General features: G+C 42.3%; 1 protein-coding gene across 7 annotated transcripts in view; it reads right to left on the reverse strand.

The window, feature by feature from the left end:
• Window positions 1-20,268, reverse strand: part of ATXN1 (ataxin 1) — a 362,269-nt gene that overhangs the window by 122,828 nt on the left and 219,173 nt on the right. Inside the window, exon 10 of one of the 7 annotated variants that reach the window (XM_066324355.1) lies at window positions 15,995-16,134. The exons of the other annotated variants lie outside the window; for them this stretch is intronic. The gene's annotated coding sequence lies outside the window, so the exon portion shown is untranslated. The remainder of the gene's footprint in view (window positions 1-15,994; window positions 16,135-20,268) is intronic. 7 annotated transcript variants of the gene reach the window in all.

Consider the following 20,268-nt stretch of genomic DNA (forward strand, 5'->3'; position numbering starts at 1 on the left):
TTTAGTGGAATTGGGAGAACCAGATGGCCACATATCTATGGAGTATTCACCTCTATCATCCTGATGTAGATACATTAGAAAGGAAGAAATCCTACATATCTTGAGAGTAGCCTGTGCAGACCACATAATAACAAATGAGATCATTATGCACAGCCTCAAAGCAAATGGTCTTTTGACTTTCATCAATTTATGTATGCTGAGGAATGTCAAGTTATGATAATTCTTTTCTGTTAAAAAATGCTTGAAGCACTATCTTTCCAATTTAGCCCAAAGATAATATAATGATAAACGTCTACTCCCAATAAATAATCATCAGGACACTTTGGATATCACTGAATTTGAAAACACTGGTGTTATGAAACATTGGTTTACTACTCAAGTGCAAGTGAAGAATGAAAAGCACAGCTCCAAATCTCAATCTGAAAAAAGGACCACACCCACCCAACCATCACTGATGCACATAGCAAAAAAAGCACCCCAGCAAAAGGAAAACTGTAATGCCACTTTAACATTCCTCAGTAAAGAAAACTTCACGGACAAGTTGTGTTGGCAGCTCCACAGCATCCTTTCCCAGAGTTCCACTCAGGCAAGTCGATGGCATTGAAAAGCACATTTACAACCATGGCTCAGTATTAAACAGGTCTTTAAACAGTGGAAGGGTGGAAGGATGGTGCAGCGCTGAGACTCCTTGGGTGGAACTTGGGAGATCCAGCCTCAGCTGTCTGCCATGCTGCCCTCTGGGCCATGAGCCTGCCTCTGGACTTGACTCTGCAATCTGAGCAGCAGAAGCACCACACCTTCCCCATGTGAGGGGAGCACAGCTGGGACAGACACAGGGAAGCCTCAGAGGCTTCAGGTCGTAATCGACATGCTGCATGTAGGCTCCCTACATGGGCATTTCTGTGTTCTGCTTTCACCGAACAGATAAGTAAAACTTAAGACTGGAGGAATTGGAAAGAAGCGTGTAACTTTGACTTTGACAAGTACAATGAAACTCTGCCAAATTACTGATTCAGACACACTCAAAAAATAATACTAGTTCTTTTCTAACTTCATGGCTATAACTATGGTAACATTTTGAGTACTACCATGTTTCCGAAATACAATCAATGATTATTAAAAAGTTTTCTTAGAATAGCTCTGAGGTGAAATCTAATGTTCTGTTTTCATAGATTGCAAACAAATGTGATCAGTGCTGACATGAAAAGCATTTGAACTGTGCAAACACTGTTTTCTTCCATAAACACTAACAGGAAAGCACCATCCAGGACTTGGTCTAGCTAATTACAAACTATTTCAAGCCCTGTTTCTATGCATTGTGTTAAAAAAAAATTAATGGGTCTTTTTAATAACAAAGAATTGAAAAACATGATAACAACTGAAGAACCATTCCAAACATAGGTATTCTAATAGTACTTTTCTCCCACCCCCCCAAAAAAAAAACCCACTTCAGTATAGAATGTCCTACAATGACACATCCCTCAAAGGATTTCCCTCCTGCTTGCCCACAGACTGTCCAGCCCCCACAAAGCTGAACGGATTGCACGTCAACCCAACTAATTAATTCAAGCTTACAAATAGCTACCCAATCATTGAAGGCTGTATACCTACACAGTGTTTTCCCACACACATTTTACTTGTGTATTTTATGTTTAGACAGCCTAATATATTAATCAGTATGAAAGGAGGAAGCAGGCAAAATGAACTGTATGATTTACGCCTGGTTCAAGACCTTGTTACTTGCCTCAAGAGTGTAAAGTGGCCTTTCTGTGTATGAAGATCAAACTCTGTGGGTGGGTCTAACCCAAAATACTAGTCGATTTGACTTCAGCAGTTACAGTCCCCAAGAAGAAAAATATATTTATAGATACAGTCTCAAAGACCAATTTTCTTCAATCAGTAGAGGTCTCATTCTAGAAGGCACTGAATATGCACTGCACTCTCTAAGCTCTGATTAATTCTCCCAAGAACACTACTTGACCGGGCCTTAAGCACAGAAACAGTCTGAGGATGATTTCAAACATGGTGGTTTTACTCTGCCCTCCTCTTCTTTCCCCCTCCCGCCCCTTTCTTTTTTCCTTCACAGTTCACATATATTTGCTCAATTCACTGATTTGAGGCTTGCAGCAAGGAAACACAGTCATGAAACCCAGTAGTCATTAATTACTAGCAGCATCACAATTACAGCTAGGAAAAAAACACTGCTGAAAACCGAATATATTTTTATCTAAACATATATGACTACAAACAACTTCTCTGACACCAGATACGCCATGCATTCTGTGCCCACCACTGCAGCTTCAACCATAGACTTGTCTCTGCTTAACCCTTTCAAGCACAAGTTGCTATACTAACAAATAAAACAAAACCAAAACACAGAAATCAACCTCCTTGTGGTTTTCCTAACCAAACTACAGCATCTTTCTTCTCAAGAGGAAACCTCAATATTAGTGTACCTGTGAATTGGTTTTGGTGCTTCTGTAGCTAATTGGAACATTTCCCCATGCGCATCACCCAAACTGGCAGACCAGGTGTGCCCATGGCAGGGGACAGTGTAGGGAGCATTTTCCCAACGAGCCCAGACATGCCTACACAAACCACATGCAGCTCAGTTAACTAGGAGAGGCCTTTGGCACACATTTGGAGAAACCTCTAAGCTCCTGTCTTCGTGACACAGTATGTGAAGTGCTGTACCACATGCACTCTGTAAACCTGATACCAAAGCTGGCTGGAAAATATCCACCAGCACTGCCCTTAGTTCCATGTTCCCACGGTCAGCACTCTCTCCTGGCTGAAGCCACCTGCCCTTTCCCAGCAACAGGTGACACCTCACTCAAAGTATCAGCCCGTAAGGGGAAGGATCAGCATCACCAAGCCAGGAGTGAGGTTTTTGGGTAGGTGTTGGGAGTTTTTTGCTCGTTTGGTTTTGGGGGCTGGAGGGAGGGGTGGTGTTGAGCCAGGTCTTTCGTATTATGATGATAAAGCAACAGCACCAATGTTGGTGAGGCCAGTGCAAAATGGTGGTGTCAGCTTTGGTGCTTTCCTTCTAGAAGAATGAGAGTATCTTAACCGAATGCCTGAAACATTCAGTCTACTTTCAGTAATGGACAGAAAATGATACTTAACCAAAAGGCCTAAGTAACGGCTCTGAATCTCAGTCAGAGGCCCAGCACAAGCAGCCACAGCTCACAGTGCCTCCAGCATGTACTATCAGTACCTTGCAGACCTGGAGAGCTGAGGTGTCACTCCCACCCTCTCCCTCAGCAAATAGTCAGTTTGTCAACAGAGAAAAATTCTGCTAGGAAATAAAGAGATTGGCAACTCATTTTCATCAAATCACTGGGCAACAATAACAAAAAGGAGTCCACTTTAAAGCAGCTTACTTATACAAGCAAAAATTAGGGTAACAAACATCATTTCAGAGCTGTAACAGAAAAAGGAGATTTGTCCCTTAACCATAATCAATCAAGACCAAAAAGAGTCTTGCAGTTCCACATGGGAAGGTCTCAATCACTGGGGAAGAGGTCTTGAGTCAGTGGCACCCACATCAGTGACAGATGAATTAGGCTGACAGAGTACCCATGTTTTGAACTTTCTCGTATAAAGGATAAATATAAACAGTCACATAGAGCAGATGGACAGTCAGACAGCTATTAAAAGCTCCATAGATAACCCTCTGGCAGTATCACCCACATAAAACAGATACTGAGGAAATTTCACACACAATAGTTCTTCAGATATTCTAATGCAGTTAGATCCAAAGAATATGCTTTTAAAGTTACACATGATTGTCCATTTATTTTGTAAGAGGAAGCCAGGCACATTCAATAACACACTTCTTGCACCATTAACACAGCAGAATTCACTTTTTGCTTCTCATTTTTAGTACACACACAGAGAAGGAATTCATAACTATTACTAACCAGAGCAATACTGGAGCCTGTCAAATAAAGATCCATTTAATTTCCAAGTATTGCTCCTGCTAAAATTTACCAAAAATACTGTCCCTTCTGATGCTCCTCACAACAGCCACTGTAGCAGCACAAAGCCGGGCAGAGGCAGCTGAACTGACATAAGTTGCAATCTCTGGTGCTGTGTGCTTTTTAGCACAGCATTTTGAACTAGGAATGGGAAAGAAACCATTTTTAAGCACATTTAACCAAGGAGCTCCCAAGGAAAGGTCTGTAATCATAGGCTTTTCAGACTTCTACTTTTACAGATGTTCCAGCCTGCAATGCTTCACTCCCACTATTGTTCTAAATATCAAGTACACACCCTCCACTCTACACACACGCACATGCAGACACACGTGCACACTTCACATGCGCTCAGTGTAACACCATGTACTTCACTTCTAGTACTAAACCTACCTGACAGAAAGGAATTTCATTTTTACACTTTCACACCTCCCTCTCCTAATTAATGTCAAGCAGCATCTTCTGCATAGTACACACTGCAAATATACATGGCCTTATCTGTGCTCTGTGCAGGGCAGGGGCAAAAATTTCCATTCCTGCTAGAATGTGTGATGGATTCACACAGGATCTAGAGATGCACAGCCCTCCTTAAATGGCCCCACTGAGGGGGTCAATTAAAATGCTCTGATTTTTTGGGGGGGACATTTCTATGGTTGGTTTGTGCTTTTCACCCCGCAGCTATGAATAGGAACCAGTTCTCCAGTTCAGAAGAGTTGTTGCAGACTTCCTGAGGTGCAAGAGGGCTCAGGGACTTGCCAGTACATCTTGACAGCTGCCAGGAACAGTGGCAGCAGTGGGAGGGACAGTGAAGGAATTTTGCCAGTGACTTCAGCAGAGCCAGTCCACACTGTTTGGACACCATGGACCAGAGCCAGACAATTCAAAGCACTGGTACTTATGGAGTAGGCACCTATACTTGCACTCCCCAGCTGTCCCAATAACCACCACATAGCAGAACTGAGGGTGGGAAAATGTTGCTCCCCAAACCCAAAGCAGACAAACTTGGTTTCCCAGCACACACACCACTCACTTCTTTTTATAGACTGCTTTTCTCTCGAATGCAAAAGTAAATCCAGCTCAGATGATTTCCCTGTCTTAACTTTTGTACAAGAGGAAGACAGAAAGCTAAAAAAAGAAAATTAGACACTTCATGAAATCCGTGATTAAGACACAGAAACTATCAAGACAGATGGGCTGAAACATTCAGGGAGCTTCAGTTCAACAACCCATGTTTTTTCAGAGATCTACAGTATGCTATTGTCTTCTCCATTTAGAGTTTTTTAATCCCATTTTTCATTGCAGAAATTTAACACCATATCTCAACTTGGAGTACACTTATTGGGCTGTCCAAAATAAACCCCAATATTTACTCAACTAGCACACGGCCCTAGAACCTAGCTAGGTAGGGGTTTTCCCCCCCACTTCAATTTTTTTTCTTTTTTTTTGGGGTGCAGGCAATGGTCACTGCTGCCAGCCTGTGAGCTTGCTGGGGAGGCAGAGCAGGGTGACTGCAAACCGGGGGTAAAGTAAGAGGCAGCACCCAGCTGCAGCTCCCTCTGCTCTGCTGCAGACTCTGCTCCCATGTGTGCCCATGGGAAGAGCTGCTGCCACTGTCCTTAGTGGGTTACTGCCATGCACACAGAAATATGAGGCCAGCCACGCAGAGAACTCCCTCTTACAAATGTTTGTCTCCCAAGGGCAAGAAGCAGAAGCCAATTCTGCACACTCTGAAATGAGGGGCCAAATGCTTCTAGCAAGGGTCATCTGCCCTCCCACAAGCTCCTTGCTCAGAGCAACGACTCAGGCTGGTTCATCTTGTCACTGAATCCCATCTTCCCTCAGAAATTCAGTCCTCTTTTCTGTGCAGTGTGCAAAGCAGTCACTCACCCAAGGAAAAAAGAAAGAAAAAAGAGATTAAAAAACAAAAAACAAATGGGGCAGGGAGAAGAAGAAGGGGGAAGAAAAAAAAAAAAAAAAGGAAACCTGTGACTCTGCGCTTGGCAAAAGCCAGTGACCAGCAACAACTGCCGAAAGCTGAGTCACTTTTTTCCCTTCCACCTAGTGAGTGGCTGCCCCAATCCATTCAGCAGAAAGCCTCTTTTCACTGAAACTGGCATAAATCTGGAGTAATTCCTTCCATTTCAATAGAGCTGCTCAGGATTTATGGCAGCGTGACACAACAAGCAGAATCCTGTGTGCTGAGAGCTACAAGCCCAGGTTTCCCTGCAGGAGATGGTGCTGCTTTGCTCTTCAGGCCGCGATGCTGATCAAGCAACAGCACTGATGCCACAGCTTGTTCTGTTTTTCCTGATGCTGTCATCTCCAGCAGATGCTCTGCAAGCAGGACCTTTGGAGAAATCACCCTCTTTCACACAGTGCAGGAGAAGTTTGACAATCTATACCAGAACATTTATTAGCTTGAATTAAGCATTTTTTAAGATTTAATTTTTTCCCGGATTTCATTTAATGTTTTAATTTGCTTTAGCAAAGATTTATAAAATTATTATTTTTTAACATCTCACTGGGCCGTGTGAAACAGAGTTCAGAAGACAGCAGAAATATCTTCAGTGCAGATGATGTGTGAATAAGTAAGGGATGAGATCAAGATTTAAGGAATACCAATCAGCTTTACCAGACAATAATCTACTCTATTTATGTTCTCAGCTTAAGAAAAAGCATTGCTAGGGGATTTATGCATGCACTGGAAGGTTTCCATAAGCAGGGAAAGACCCTGAAAAAAACTACATAATACTTCCCCCCAGCATGCAATGCAGTGGCAAGCAGAATAAAAAATGGCAAATGAACACAAATCCCAACCTTTGAAACAGGGCTATTCCAACAGAGGAGAGCTTCAGCTTTACAGTAAACACATCACCTGTGTAAAAAAATGTACTCACACATAAACTGAGGCACTGACAGGGTTTTTCTAAACAAATGCAATGAGTCTTGTCTGGCTAAGTACATTTACAACATTCAAGCACGGGATGTAGCTGCCTAGAAACAGCAGCGCTCATGTCGTCCTTTCACTATGGGGAACACAGTGTGCTATACAAATATTAATTTAGCCTGAACAACCAGTGAGGTATGCAAATATTACTCCCAGCTTCAACTGGGATTGATTGGAGCACAGAGGAACAGCAAAGGGGATTTTTAGCAGTGCTTCAGGGAGCCAGCTCACAGCCAGGGAGAGCTGGAATCCTGCATGTCTGCAAGTGCTTTCAGTAGCCCTGCCCCAACCAGCTTTCAGTAGACCTGCCCCCCACCATTCCCAGACCTGCCTGCTCTCTTCAGGCAGCCCGGAAAAGCAAACATTTTCTGTATCCTGACTGGTTATCCTGCCAAATTCAACAAGGCAGTTGTGCAGACGTGGGTACACTGTGCAGCACCTCTCAGGTCCTGGTTTTGACATGGCTCAAGAAAAGCCACCACAGCCACTTAACCAGGCAAGAGGAGCTGCAACAGACCCCTGCTGAGTACCACTACTGTCCAAAAAGCACTGATGGTGTAAAAGCAGAGAAAAGCAGCAGGAGCTTCAGCAGCTGACAGTGGCTTCTTGTTTACTGGGTAAGTTGCAGAACCCCTGGGGCTCAACTGATGAGGACAGGGCCAGAGCAGAAGTCCAGCAGGTCTCGCTGTGTATTTTGCCTTTTTAAAGTTCCACCTCTAATGCAAAGGGAGGAAAGAAACATTTGTGAAGTCAAGCAGACAAGAAAAGGAGACCTGAAACGATGCAGATCTAAGTGACCTGGAAAGAATGATCCCTGCACCATTTTTTTCAACCACTCCACTGAACAGCACTAGAGGAAAGAGAAAGACAGAGAATTGGGTATCTCAAGGACAGGGCATAGAGAATTGCAGCTGAACACACCACCTTTGCTGGGTCTCAGCAACCCAAAGAGAGCAATTCTCACAGCAACCATGACACTGAAGACTATTCAACCCTCTTCCTCAAGAGCCTTGGCTTTAGCCTTTTACAACTCTGGCAAGCAAGTGAACTAATATTTTAATAAAAATGCTTATTATAAAAAGAAAATATATTTTAAAATATTTTATTCAAAAATCCTCTAATATCTGCCTCAGACTGATCTTTTGAGGGAAAATTTCAGGGAAAAAAATCAGCCATTTTGGAGAGAGCAGGCAAATAAGTATGCATCAGTGACTGTTAAATTTGCTGCTGCTGCTGCTGTTTTTGCCAATTTACTGAGATATAAAAATGGCTTCAGGCTCTGGAGAAAGTCTGAAAATTTGGCAGAAAGATTATGCTGATCAAAGATGTGTTCTTAGCAATCTCTGTGAAAAAAAATCACCTATACTTGGTTAATTTTTACTCTCAGGTGGGGGAGGCCAGCAGCTGAATCTTCAGACCTTTCATCAATGTCAACTTCACACTCCAGGCTTTGACACATCTCCACAAGGGCCACGGCATTTATGGGAGGGTCTGTCTGAATAAGGTTCACTGCAGAAGAAAAGACTGAGCTCTAAGTAGCCTTGAAGTCATGAAACTACAGTTAGTAAAGAAAGACACAATTACTTTGATGTACTATTCTTTACCTCAATATGTACAGAAACAAGGCAGAGATCCAGAAAAGTTAAGAAATAGTTTGAGGTTCTTGTTAGTTTGACTTTTTTTTTTTTTTTTTTTTTTTAAAGTAAATCCATACAAGCAGCAAAGTGCAAGCACTTAAAATAACCCCACCACAGAATACCTACCAGGGTAAATATTTTCTGGTAACTCAGCATGCCAGCACAGAAGATTCATGGTCTGCTGTTCTCTAAAGCATCCTTCTCTTTCAGGAGCAGCACTCAGAAAGGGTGACAATGCCAAGTTGCTCTCACTGTATTCCAAGGCACCTCCACTCAAATGCCCCCAAATCCCATTTCTTCCTTTGAAGAAATCTTTGTTAACAAATTTCCCTTTTCGTTTATTTTGTGAACTGTGCTTGTCTTTTTTTGTTTGTAAACAAAGAAACAAACAAAAAGCCAGAATGTAGCAAGGCTCTGCCAGAACTCAATTAATAAATAACAAGCATCGAGTGTTTTTGATCATTTCCTTCTGTCTGAGCCTCACAAACTGACAGTAAAACAGTGTATGACCCTTTACAGAATGATTTTGCTATCACATTACATCCTCACTGGAAATTAAGAACACAAATTTGACATTTTGAATGGGAAGGGCTCATCCAATTTGGTTCAGTGTTATCCACTGGGAAGTCTAGAGCCAGCTGCAAGCCAGCAAAGCAGGATTTGTAAAGCATCCATGTAGTCACACAGCAAACCTCAGCACAACCAGCACTAACTTCGTCAATCACTCTGCACTATACAGGCATGACTAACACTATTTTGTTGGACTTTTTGCAGGACATAACTTGAGCTTAAGTTCTAGCAGTTCCTCAGGATGTACGAATCCACAGGGATGGGAAAAGCAGGAAAGGAGAGGAGTAAAGACATCCTATCCTGTTGCTACATTTGGCAGCATAAGGATGCAAGAAGTTACTTTCATATTCAAAACTGGAAAATGGGAAAAACAGAAATAAGAGGCATTTAAAGAGCAAAAAGAGGCAGAAACGTGCTGAAAAACTGTGTTTGGTCACTTGTAAAAAAATTTTAAAAGGATGGCTAAAGAACACCTTTTGCCACAGAGACAGTGTAAGGGAATAGAGAAAAATACATACAGAGACAACTGCACGAGCAGTTTCCAGCATTGTGTTTAAAAATAGTGGCCAGGAAGACAGATTCTCATCCCATCTTTGTTGGCATAACTTTACTTGACAAGAATATGCTAATTTGTACCAGCCATAGATCTGCATCCTTCATTTACAAAGAGACAAACTCAGTATTAATAACACCTTTCTGTGTCCTGGTGTTTATGAGCACACCATCTGTTTGCATTTGGAAACTGCCCACCATACACGCTAAATTGTCAAAGATACATCAAGTGGGCGAAAAGTTAAGATTTCCATTACTTCAGCCTTAATTTGACTAACACCAGCACCAAGTGATCTCCATCCAAAGCATAAACACAGTCCTTATAAACTGCTTTAAGGCCACTACTCTACAGGTGCAACTGTTCATGTGTTGTAATCCCTCTAATAAATAAAATTCAGCTGCATCCACAAAGAAAAGTAATGTTTGTTGACACATCACTGAAAGGAAGCAAATGAAAGCTCACAGCACTAAGAAATCTGGTGAAAATGGAAGGTACATTACCCTTTGAATAATTTGTGCATGTTTTAGTGGGCTACAGGGAATACAAACTCAATCATTCCATTTTGCCCTCTTGCAGATACTTTTATTTTTATATGTATACATACATACTTTTAAATGCACATTTACTCTCTTTTCAAACTGCTTAAACTGCTTTGGGTGCAAAGGAAAGACTCGATTTGAGCTCTTGGACCAATCACATGCACAAACTTCCTCAAAAAAAAGCATGTGGATAATAAATAAACAAAACAAAACAGAGGATATCTTTCCTTCCCTGTCTCTTTAAGATACTGCTGCTTTTCAGACACAAAGTGAATGCTTCATTCAAATAACAGAACATGGATTTCTCTTAGTAACTGCAGCTATAATTGTAGCAACTGCTTATACTGCTTCCATCCTATTAGTGTTACAATTGTCCAAAGCAGAACATTCAACTAAATTGCCCTCATTTCTTATAAACATCTCATTTCTTATTTGTAACAGGAGGAAAAAAAAAAAAAAAAACCCACCACCCAAACGCCTTCAGAATGTTACCCCTTTCTTCTGTTACTTTATTTTGCTTCTTTGGCACCAAGAGCATGAAAAAACAATACTGCTTTCCCTGCCTTCAATGTTTGGCAGCCCTTTCTTAAACAAAAACACTGTGATTCAGTGGATGCTCTGCCCACTATTACAGATAACATGCCTTTTCCAAAAGTGAGTCTCTTAAGGACAGTGTGGGGTAGCTTTATTTGCAATCATTCACCAACTAGTAACCCATTTAAGATCTAGTAAGATTTGGCTCCTAGCATCTTCCTCTGCTGTGTATGGAATTTGCATGCATATTATGCAAAATAGCAATGAAAATAAATGGCCTGGGTTGCTGTATTTACTCATACATAGAGTACATATCTCTCATGTAGTCTCATTATGATGAAAAGGCACAGGCATGAAGAGTCCATCTCTGCATGGAAATAGAATGCTGGGCAGAGCAGGGGCAGTAAGAAACCCAACTTTACTGACTCTTACACTGACAAGCGGAAAAAACTCATGCATTGTCAAAATGCTAGACAAATCGTACCACTTAAAGCAGTTACTACTCCTAGTCTCAGTATGCTTCAGTGGAAAGCAATTTTTACTATCATTATTAAGGTAGCACACCAAGATTTATTCTCACTTGGTTTTCAACTTAAAAGTGGTTTTGCCTGCTGCAAATCCTTTTTTGGCTTTAAGGAAGGGTGGGCCAATAATAATTAAATTAAAAAACCCAAACCCAACACAAAATGCAACTGTTTTGATTTACAGGGTCAAAGGAAGAGATTTGAAATGCCCAATAAATCCAAACACTATTTGCCATCTTCCTTCTCGTTCACTCACTATTCTGCATATTTTGCTTTTTACCCTTGAATAACATATGGATAGGCCAAGTGTATCCCACTTATTTGCTCATTACATAACCAATTCCTGCTATATTATCATTCACACTTCAATAGCTGTGCACATTCTTGTTACCCCATTCACAATAAACGAACAGAACAAGGAAACAGACTTCAGTGTGTGGGTCTCTCATTTTGGCAGGTTTAAGAAAGACAGGAAAGGAGGAAGAGAGGGGGAAAGGAGTGGAAGAGAAGAGGAGGGAAAGACAAGAGCTCTTTCACATGGAAGGTATGCCACAGGACAACCGCAGTGCTTCTCTGCAAAGCTCGAGAGATCCAGGTCTGCAACAAGCCGTGTGTGCTGAGCGCTGGTGTGGGGCGCTGAGCACCTGCTGCTCCCACTGCAGCAAAGTGGGTCACTGCCTCGCTCAGGACTGAGCGTCTCTGTCACAGACCAGCACAAGACACGTGGAACACATGCCCACCAGCTGTCTTCCACCGGGGCTTCCAAGCCCCTTTGTCCCACCATTGCATGCAGACCCTCACCTACAGCACATGACAGGGAGGTGACCACAGAGACGCTGTGGCAAACGTCATGATGTCAGCTCTTTGACCCTGACACAAAGGCCAAACACAGCAGCCATACAGAAGCAATTGTTTTAGTGATACAATGCTAAGAAAGTCTAGGAAAAGTCTAAACTTAACTACCTAACTAATGAAACTAAACTCAAGTAATCTGCCCTCTCAAAAAATTCTGAAGGAGCACCAATTACCTTCAGTGACTTAAATGAACAAAGTTCTCCATGGTGTTACTTCTCAATTCTTGCAAAATACTCCTGGAAGTTTTCTTGTGCATTATGGGAACACCTGAGTGCACGTGTTAAAATGCACATTTAACAAGCCTGGTTCTTCTCTCACTGAGATCAGCTGCCCTTAATTTGAACAGCAGGAGGTCTGGGCCTTTTCCACTGCCATGTTCCTTATCAGAGCTCTATAAATGTCACAGCTTTATTTTATTAGTGAAAGACATATTTTATAGATTAACAATAAAAGCATTCTTGTATGAGAGTTTTCTAGCCCCTGTTGAGACTCTGAATTCTTGAAGGTCAAATAAAGCAGTCCATAGGAAGCGGGAGAAAAAAAAACGATGTGCAATATCCTTTTAAAGAGCCTCCACAGCAAAGAGAGAATAAATAGCTAGTTTGTTACATGGCTTTGAGGGTAGCCACAAATGCTAAGACCACAGGTAAATGAACCTGGTCATGAAAGGAGCAGCAGCTCGTCCAGTACCATATCTACATTAGTTAACTTTCTTTGTGGTTCAAGTCCAAGACTTTGCATTGTTCTATTTCCGCCTATTCCTCTGCTCTGGATTCCCTTTGTGACACTTTTATCAATGGAAAATCGAGGGAGGGATTTCCAGCTGGGAGCCCAACAAAAAAACAGGAGGTTCAGTCTGGTTTTCTCACTTGCGCTGCAAGAACCATTTCAGTACTAGTAATAAAAGCAAAACTACACAAAGGGGGGAAAAAAAAGAAGAAAAAAAAAGACATGACCTGAAATTATTTTAGCATCATAAATGCTTCACTGCTCTTTATTCTGCAGTATGGTTAGTGTCACACATTGGCACAATAATTTGCTAGCTTAAACAGAGCTCCTTGCAAATAACGAATTTATATTAAGGGCCGCTGTCAGCCAGAATTCCGGGGAAATGCAAAGAAAAAGATAACAGTGCCATCGGTCACATCTACTCTTTGTTATGCCCTTGCAATTCTGACAGATTTATAGCTGCAGTGTCATAATATTAAAAAGTCTGACTGTGTTCTCTATGAGTGGTGAGGAAAATATACACAAACAACAAGAGAAGCCAACCAGCACAGTGGGAGCCACAAAAAATGGATTGTGCACAGGGACATGCTCATGGCCACACCTGCAGGTGTCATTACAGCAGCCACAACAGCAGCCAGTTGGGTGCTCAGTTTAGTTGTAACCTGAGGAGGTGGCTTTGAAAATGATATCATTTGCACTAAGAGGATTTTCAAGGTAATCTTCAGGGGATAGATTTGGTATCATTCAAGACCAGAAAAGACTAATAATCATACTTCTAAACAGTATGGCAGTATAGACCATTAATCTTGAGAGGAACTCAGCAGAGTAACCAGAGTAACAACTCCCATACATTTTTGTGAGCACCATTTAACACAGACAACACACTCCTTGAATTCCTGAGCTATTTTCATACACCACCAAGGAGCCCCAGCCACCACCAACCACCTTCTCAAACAAAAGAAGAAATGCCTCAAGGCTTTCAATAGTAAATTATCCAACCACTGAAGCCTCTGCTAGCGTCCTAAAAACAAGTAAAATCTCTTTCTCTTGTTCCCGTATGAGAAGCACCTTTAGATAGAACAGAAATCGAAGCTATCATCACCTCAGTTGCATAGGCTTGTCAAAGCTGCAACAGGACAAGAAGGGAAAAGCTGAAAGTAAAATACAAGGGTGGAGAATCAGATGCAAAGGTTGTCTTCTTAAAGACAGAGAATACTTAAAAGATGTGCCCTTAAAAAAAAAAAAAAATTGGCAGTCACATCATCAAATAGCCTGAAAGTTCAGAAGGCAATGTTCCAAAGAACATCGTATGGTACCCAAATTCTCTTCTATTTTTTAGTCTGTTGGAAGAATATTTTCAAAAGGTCACGTGGATTTCAGTACCTAAACCATAACAAATTGTAAACTAGGAAGCCTTGAGAACTGACTGCTCTGAATCTGTTCCACAGACCTGTTACGGGGAACAAGAGTTTGGGGAGAATCACATACCAAATATCTGCCCTGTAGATACCCCCAACAAAGAGAACATGCCAAGCAAGAGGGGATAAAATACTTTCAACATTTTTGATGGGACTGGTGAGGAACTGCCTTCATTCCTAATGCCATAAAACCCCAAGTTTTTTAAACAGGCTACTGTTTAAACCCAGTTTTACACTGAGCTTTTTATGTCCTCCTCAAGTCAATACAAAAACTTCACAAATGACCAGGCAAACCCATAGATCTGGGTTATGTCTCCAGCTCCAACCATTTACTTTATTGTCTTCCACAACATACAGAGCAATTCTCATTAGGTAGCTGAATGTGTAAAAGCTCAGTAGAGAGTTAAGGAAGTTCCTAAACCAAAAATATCTAAGGGGCAAACTATGCGTGGAAAAAATTAATATAATTTGTGCGAAGGCACACAAAGTAATTGAAGGCAGTCCATGTGATCCCAGCAGACACAACCTATACCACATCACAGATAAACCAAACACGAGGAAACATCCTTGAAAATATTCAGCTATTTGGAATTTTCTCAGCTCCAAATCCAGACAGCAGCACATGAGTAGGTCACATTAACTAAATCCATCAAGGAAATCTCCGTATCATTTCTTATCACTGTCTAGGGTCTGGTTTTTTGCTGTGGCAAATCTCCAAGAAAGACACCAGAAAAGCAAAAACCCACACAACATTAAAAAAAAAAAAAAAAACCCAAACCAACAACAAACACAAAACAAGGGAAAATCACCACACCCACAACCCTAACCTAATAATTACAAGCCAAAAAATGAAGAGAGGGAAGAAATCGCTTCCCATCCCTGAAGCTAAGGTGAAAGTTCTCTAGCTCTAGATTTGAAAAAAATTAATATGAGACCAACAAATTAAACAGCCTTACAGGGTGTTTTTAATTTATTAAGTATATTTTGCTTTGATCACATTAATTTTTCAGAAATGTACAATAATCTTTGTGGTTTAAAATGACTTTGCATTCATTTTTTAATGGAGAGTATTTTTATTCATCCAATACATTATCCTTTCAAGAAAATTATCATACTTGACTACTTAACGGGGCACTAATTAATACTCCTATTTCTCCCCATTTAAAACTCCTTTGAGAAATGAGGTCAGAAACCTGGTTTAACACGAAGACACTTCTCAGAGGCCAAAGGGGGAAGGGACACAGAAGACACCTGTCAGCCCGCTCCACGGAGAACATCCCCTTCGAGCACTGCCGCGGCAGCCGACAGCGATGCCTCTGGCCGAGCCAGCAGCTGATGCTGAGCCCCGTCACCAGCCGCTGGCCCGGCAGCACTCCGCGCCGCAGGGATGACGAGGAGCAGTTCTCCCCGTTCCGGTCTAACGGGGTGAGTTTTACTCCTCGCACTCCCGTCAGGGGGCGGCGGGCAGCCCAGCTCGCCCGGAGCAGCCCGCTCCCGGAGCCGTCCCAAGGACAGGCGGCCCCGCTCCCGCCGGGGCACGGCACCGCGCCAGGGCTTCGGCGGGGCTGTGCCGCGCCAGCAACGCCGGCAGCAAAACGCGGCTTACAAACACCGCCCAGAGCTGGGACGGCCCCGGGGAGCTGCTGCAGCGTTAAAGGGCGAAAGCGCAAGCGTTTCTGATCAAGCTCTCAGGAAATTTGCAGACACTCACCCATGAACTTCACATTTGGGTTCGCTCCGCATTGTCTACTAATTGCAATTATCTAAGAGCGGCTCCACGATGGGAGGAGGGGAGGAGAAGAAGGCTTCCTTTTGGCACAGCTTCTTCAGAGTTCAAAGGACACATATGGCCTGCAAACACAGTGCAGGGAATAATGTAAAATTAAAGGAGGGATGAGAGGAAAATGAGAACGCAGCAGGGACAAACGCTGTTCTGGATCTGCTTGACTGGAATTTTAAATAAAGAAACAGGAGGGGGGAAAAATCAACAAAACCCCCACACTTATTTTAATTCCACATCTGAACAGAAGGAGGGATCACGGGAGGGAAGACCTCTGGGGAGCAGAAGCTGAGCACCTTCTGCAGAGGGCAGAGCCCCCAAGCCCTACGGCCCCAGCCGGCAGCAGGACCCAGCTGACTGCCGGAGAGCAGCTGGAAGCTGCCACAGACACAAGGGTTCGGGAAATGCTCAACCAGCACCTCCAAAGAGACACGATGGGTTCATTTCAGAATGAACACATGGAGAGCACCAAACCTGCAGGGAAGGACAGCCTGTCTGCTCACAGAGTAAAGCAAGAAAAAATAAAAGTCCGAATTGCACAGGTCCTGATTTCTTTTGCAGTGCTCATGTCACCACACGAAGAGAGCCACACAAAAGTCAGCAGTCTGCTGGATGGTGCCTGTGTCCATGCCAAAGGCTGACACCTGCTTGTGGCCTTGTCTTTGTCAGAGCAGAAACCAAAGCCTGCTCTTCTCACTGCAGGGCATATCAAGCGCAAAAAATAAATAAATAAACACAGCAAAACAAAAAATCCGCAACAATTCTTGGTTGTAATTTCTACATAATTATTGCACAACAACCACCCCTAATGAGAGAATGAATTTATAACCACACACAAGCTATATTTACCAGTGGACTGGTTACAAAGCAAAACAGCAGGAAACCACAATGTGTATCTTCATCTTAGCTCCTCAGCAGCGGTGCAGAGCAAGGCTGCCCGTGCAGCAGGGCAAGGCTGGGCAGGTAGGGCACAAAGATGCTGCCACATAATCAAGGAAAGCTGTGTAGAGGTGCAGCTAGAAAGACTTGTTTGACCTCAGGATTAAACACTTGGCCACACCAAAAAAACCTGAAGGGTGTCTTGCCTCCCAACTATCCCAGCTTCCAGAAATTTTAATACCTAGGCAGAATTCAAGAAAAAACGAACACAGAAAACTAATTTCAAACCACCTCACAATTGTAAATGCAGCTCCCTGGGCAGTCAGGATCCAGGAGATGAACCGTCCCTGCCCCTTGAAACAAACAGCCACTCCAAAGAGAGCACTTTGTTCTCTTCTCCCACCAGCTACTCAACTCTTGGCCCCAAGGCAAAATGGGCACAGTTCAACCCAAACTGGGACAGTGGGACTGTGCCACAAGAGGAGGCCAGATGAGGTCAGCAGCTGAGCCCCAGATGACAACAGATCACTGGGGAGAGTTGATTTGGGTCTGCCCACCAGACACCATAAATTGCTGAGCTCAGGGGAGCTTCACCTCTTCAATACTGCTTTTCAGGCAAATTTGGCCAAAACGGCCTCACAGCTTTGGAAGTTACCAGGCCGATGCACTTAAGGAAAGACAGGCAGCATACTCATAAGAGCCCCACTTCCTCAGACTGACATCATACAAGCAGGCAGCATCCCTGCTGCCAGCAGTACACCCCTCACCACCTTGCCCCAGCTGCTCCTCCTCACCTCCCTCTGTGCCAGTACAAACCCTCATGCTTTCCAGGCCAGCGTGAGAATGATGGCAAGCTAGATCCAGGAACAGATCCTGCTGAAAACTTACCTTTTTTTTTTAAGGATTATTTTTAACTTGGATTCTTTCCCAGACCCAGCTCAGAGCATGACTACACAACGCTTATGTCAGCACAAGGAAGCCATCTAATGAGCACCCATGAGGGGGGCAGGATCGCTGCCATCGCTATCCTCGCCACCTTAATGAGCTTGTAAAACAACGGCCTACAGACAGCAGGTTAAAAAGTCACAGAGCTTCAGTAAATTGAGGATGACACATAAAAAAACAAAAATAAAACCCGAAACTCATGCACACAGGTTACCTAGCCGCTGCCATGTCAAGTTGCCAAAACACAGCAAAAGCACAGGGCCCTCCACTGAGGAAAAGCAACCCTGCACTTAGCTCCACCAAAACCCCAATGCAGAAGAGCTCCTGACACACACCGATGGAAAATCTTGGTCTTTACTACTTCCTAAGTAGGATACGCAAAGAAAACCCTCACCTTGTAAACCACTGGTACCTCAGAATGACCTTTCTCTTATCTTTTTGGCTAGGCATGCTCTCTCTGCCCTGCTCTATCCCTGGAGAGACACCAAACAGCCCAGCCCCAACTCAAAGAGGAAGCGTAAAAGCAAAAGAGAAGGGAAGATGAACAGATCAAACAATTCTCCTTCTTTGTGACCTGTGGGTGCAAACCCATCACAATAAATTGTGTAACCTTAAACACATGTTAGGATGGAGACAAAAATCCATGATTACTGCTTCTGCTGTTTATGCTGACCAGTGCATTATTACTGTTCTGGTGGCAATCAGCGAATCTGTCATGAAAAGAAAGGATGTGTTGGGTTTGCTATCGATCCTTATAATTCCTGTCTGAGAATAATCATACCATCTTGAAATATAGCCCAAAAGAGCACTGTTATTCCGGAACTGAGCTGCTTTTGGAAGATGAGTAAAAAGCAGTTACATCCTCTTAGACATCTTTTTGAGGTTGCAGACAATTGTTCCTGGCTTCATAGACATATTTTCTGATCCTTTTAAGTATGTTCTTTCTCCTATAGCAGAAAGAGCCACACACAAATAAAAAGAAATCTGTTAATCCCAAGAAATAACGTAACTGACTATACACAGAGGGCTGTCAAGTATGCACAAAATAAACTAAATAAAAATTATATGATTTTCCTCCTCTAATATCCATCATTTGTAGTCGCTGTCAGTGTGACAGCCAATAACAGTAAGTGGAATGATTTCATGCAGCACTACCCATATTGAGATATTCTATATCCCCTTGTGCAGCAGACAGTTTCCATCACTTATTTTGTACGAGGACAACAGAGCAAGGCAGCTCAAATTAAGCCTGGAGTGGTAACCATTCCCTCAAACCAGAGTTAAAACTCAGACTGTGACTATTACTAGATCACCTCCTCCTCAGTGAAGTCTGGACATCACCAGTAGATGAGAGGCTGAAGCAGAAGCCTCTGATGGCATCCAAAACTGCCCTCAGAAATGCATACGAAAACACATATTCCATGCCTGGCTAGAACAACAGTACCAAACAAAACATATGATGCTAATCCAAGTGTTACAACAAATTGTCCATTGTAGCTGGAAAACAGAGAAACACCACCCTGAAAAGGGGTCAGAACAATACTGACTTAAAAACTGTTAAGGGTTCTTGTTAAGTGTACATTCTAACCTATTCATAAAGCAGGCTTTTTTGGAGGTAAGAAAAAATATGACAAAACAGGTTAATAAACTAAAGGTAAATAATAAGGAAAAAAGATATAAAACAGAAGAAATCTGAGCTAAAAAATAAACACATATTTTGTGTGCCTATGTATGTGAAATTTAATACCATTCCTAGTTCTTGGCATCTTGGATAGCACCTGTTTTCCAGACCTCAGTTTCAGAAGTTTACTACTCTTCTATGCATGGTTTCAGAAGGACTGTGGTCTATTTAACAGTGAAGTTCTGTCCTCCGTCGCCCACATGTTCCCGCTGACTCCAACCAGCCTAAAGTTAACTATAAATACAATGGAAAGTCTAAGGTAGCTTGTTGCCTAATTTTTCCCTGTTTTCTGATGTGCTATTAGGCTATTCATAATTCATATAAAATACATTTTTTTAAATTAACAGGTAGGACAAACAAAGGCTCTAATATCTTACAAACCTATTTGATGCAAAACACTAGATATGTGTTCTAGGTCTCTGTTTTTCAGATCTTTATTACCAAATTCTGACTTATTTTCATTCCATTAACGCTTTCAATAGCTTATTAAAAAGCACAGTCTTTCTAATTTACAGTAATGTTTAGGATACCTACTCTAAATTTATGGAAGAAATCAATAAATTAATCAACAAAAAGGAACAGAAAAATGACAAAACACATTTTGTTCTATTACTGTGGCAATTCTAAATGGTGTTTTAATTATTAATATAAATATCTCCACTGCATTAGTAAATGTGATGTATTGCACACCTACTTTTTT

This window comes from Sylvia atricapilla, chromosome 1 (genome assembly GCF_009819655.1).
Source record: "Sylvia atricapilla isolate bSylAtr1 chromosome 1, bSylAtr1.pri, whole genome shotgun sequence".
Taxonomy (NCBI): Eukaryota; Metazoa; Chordata; class Aves; order Passeriformes; family Sylviidae; genus Sylvia; species Sylvia atricapilla.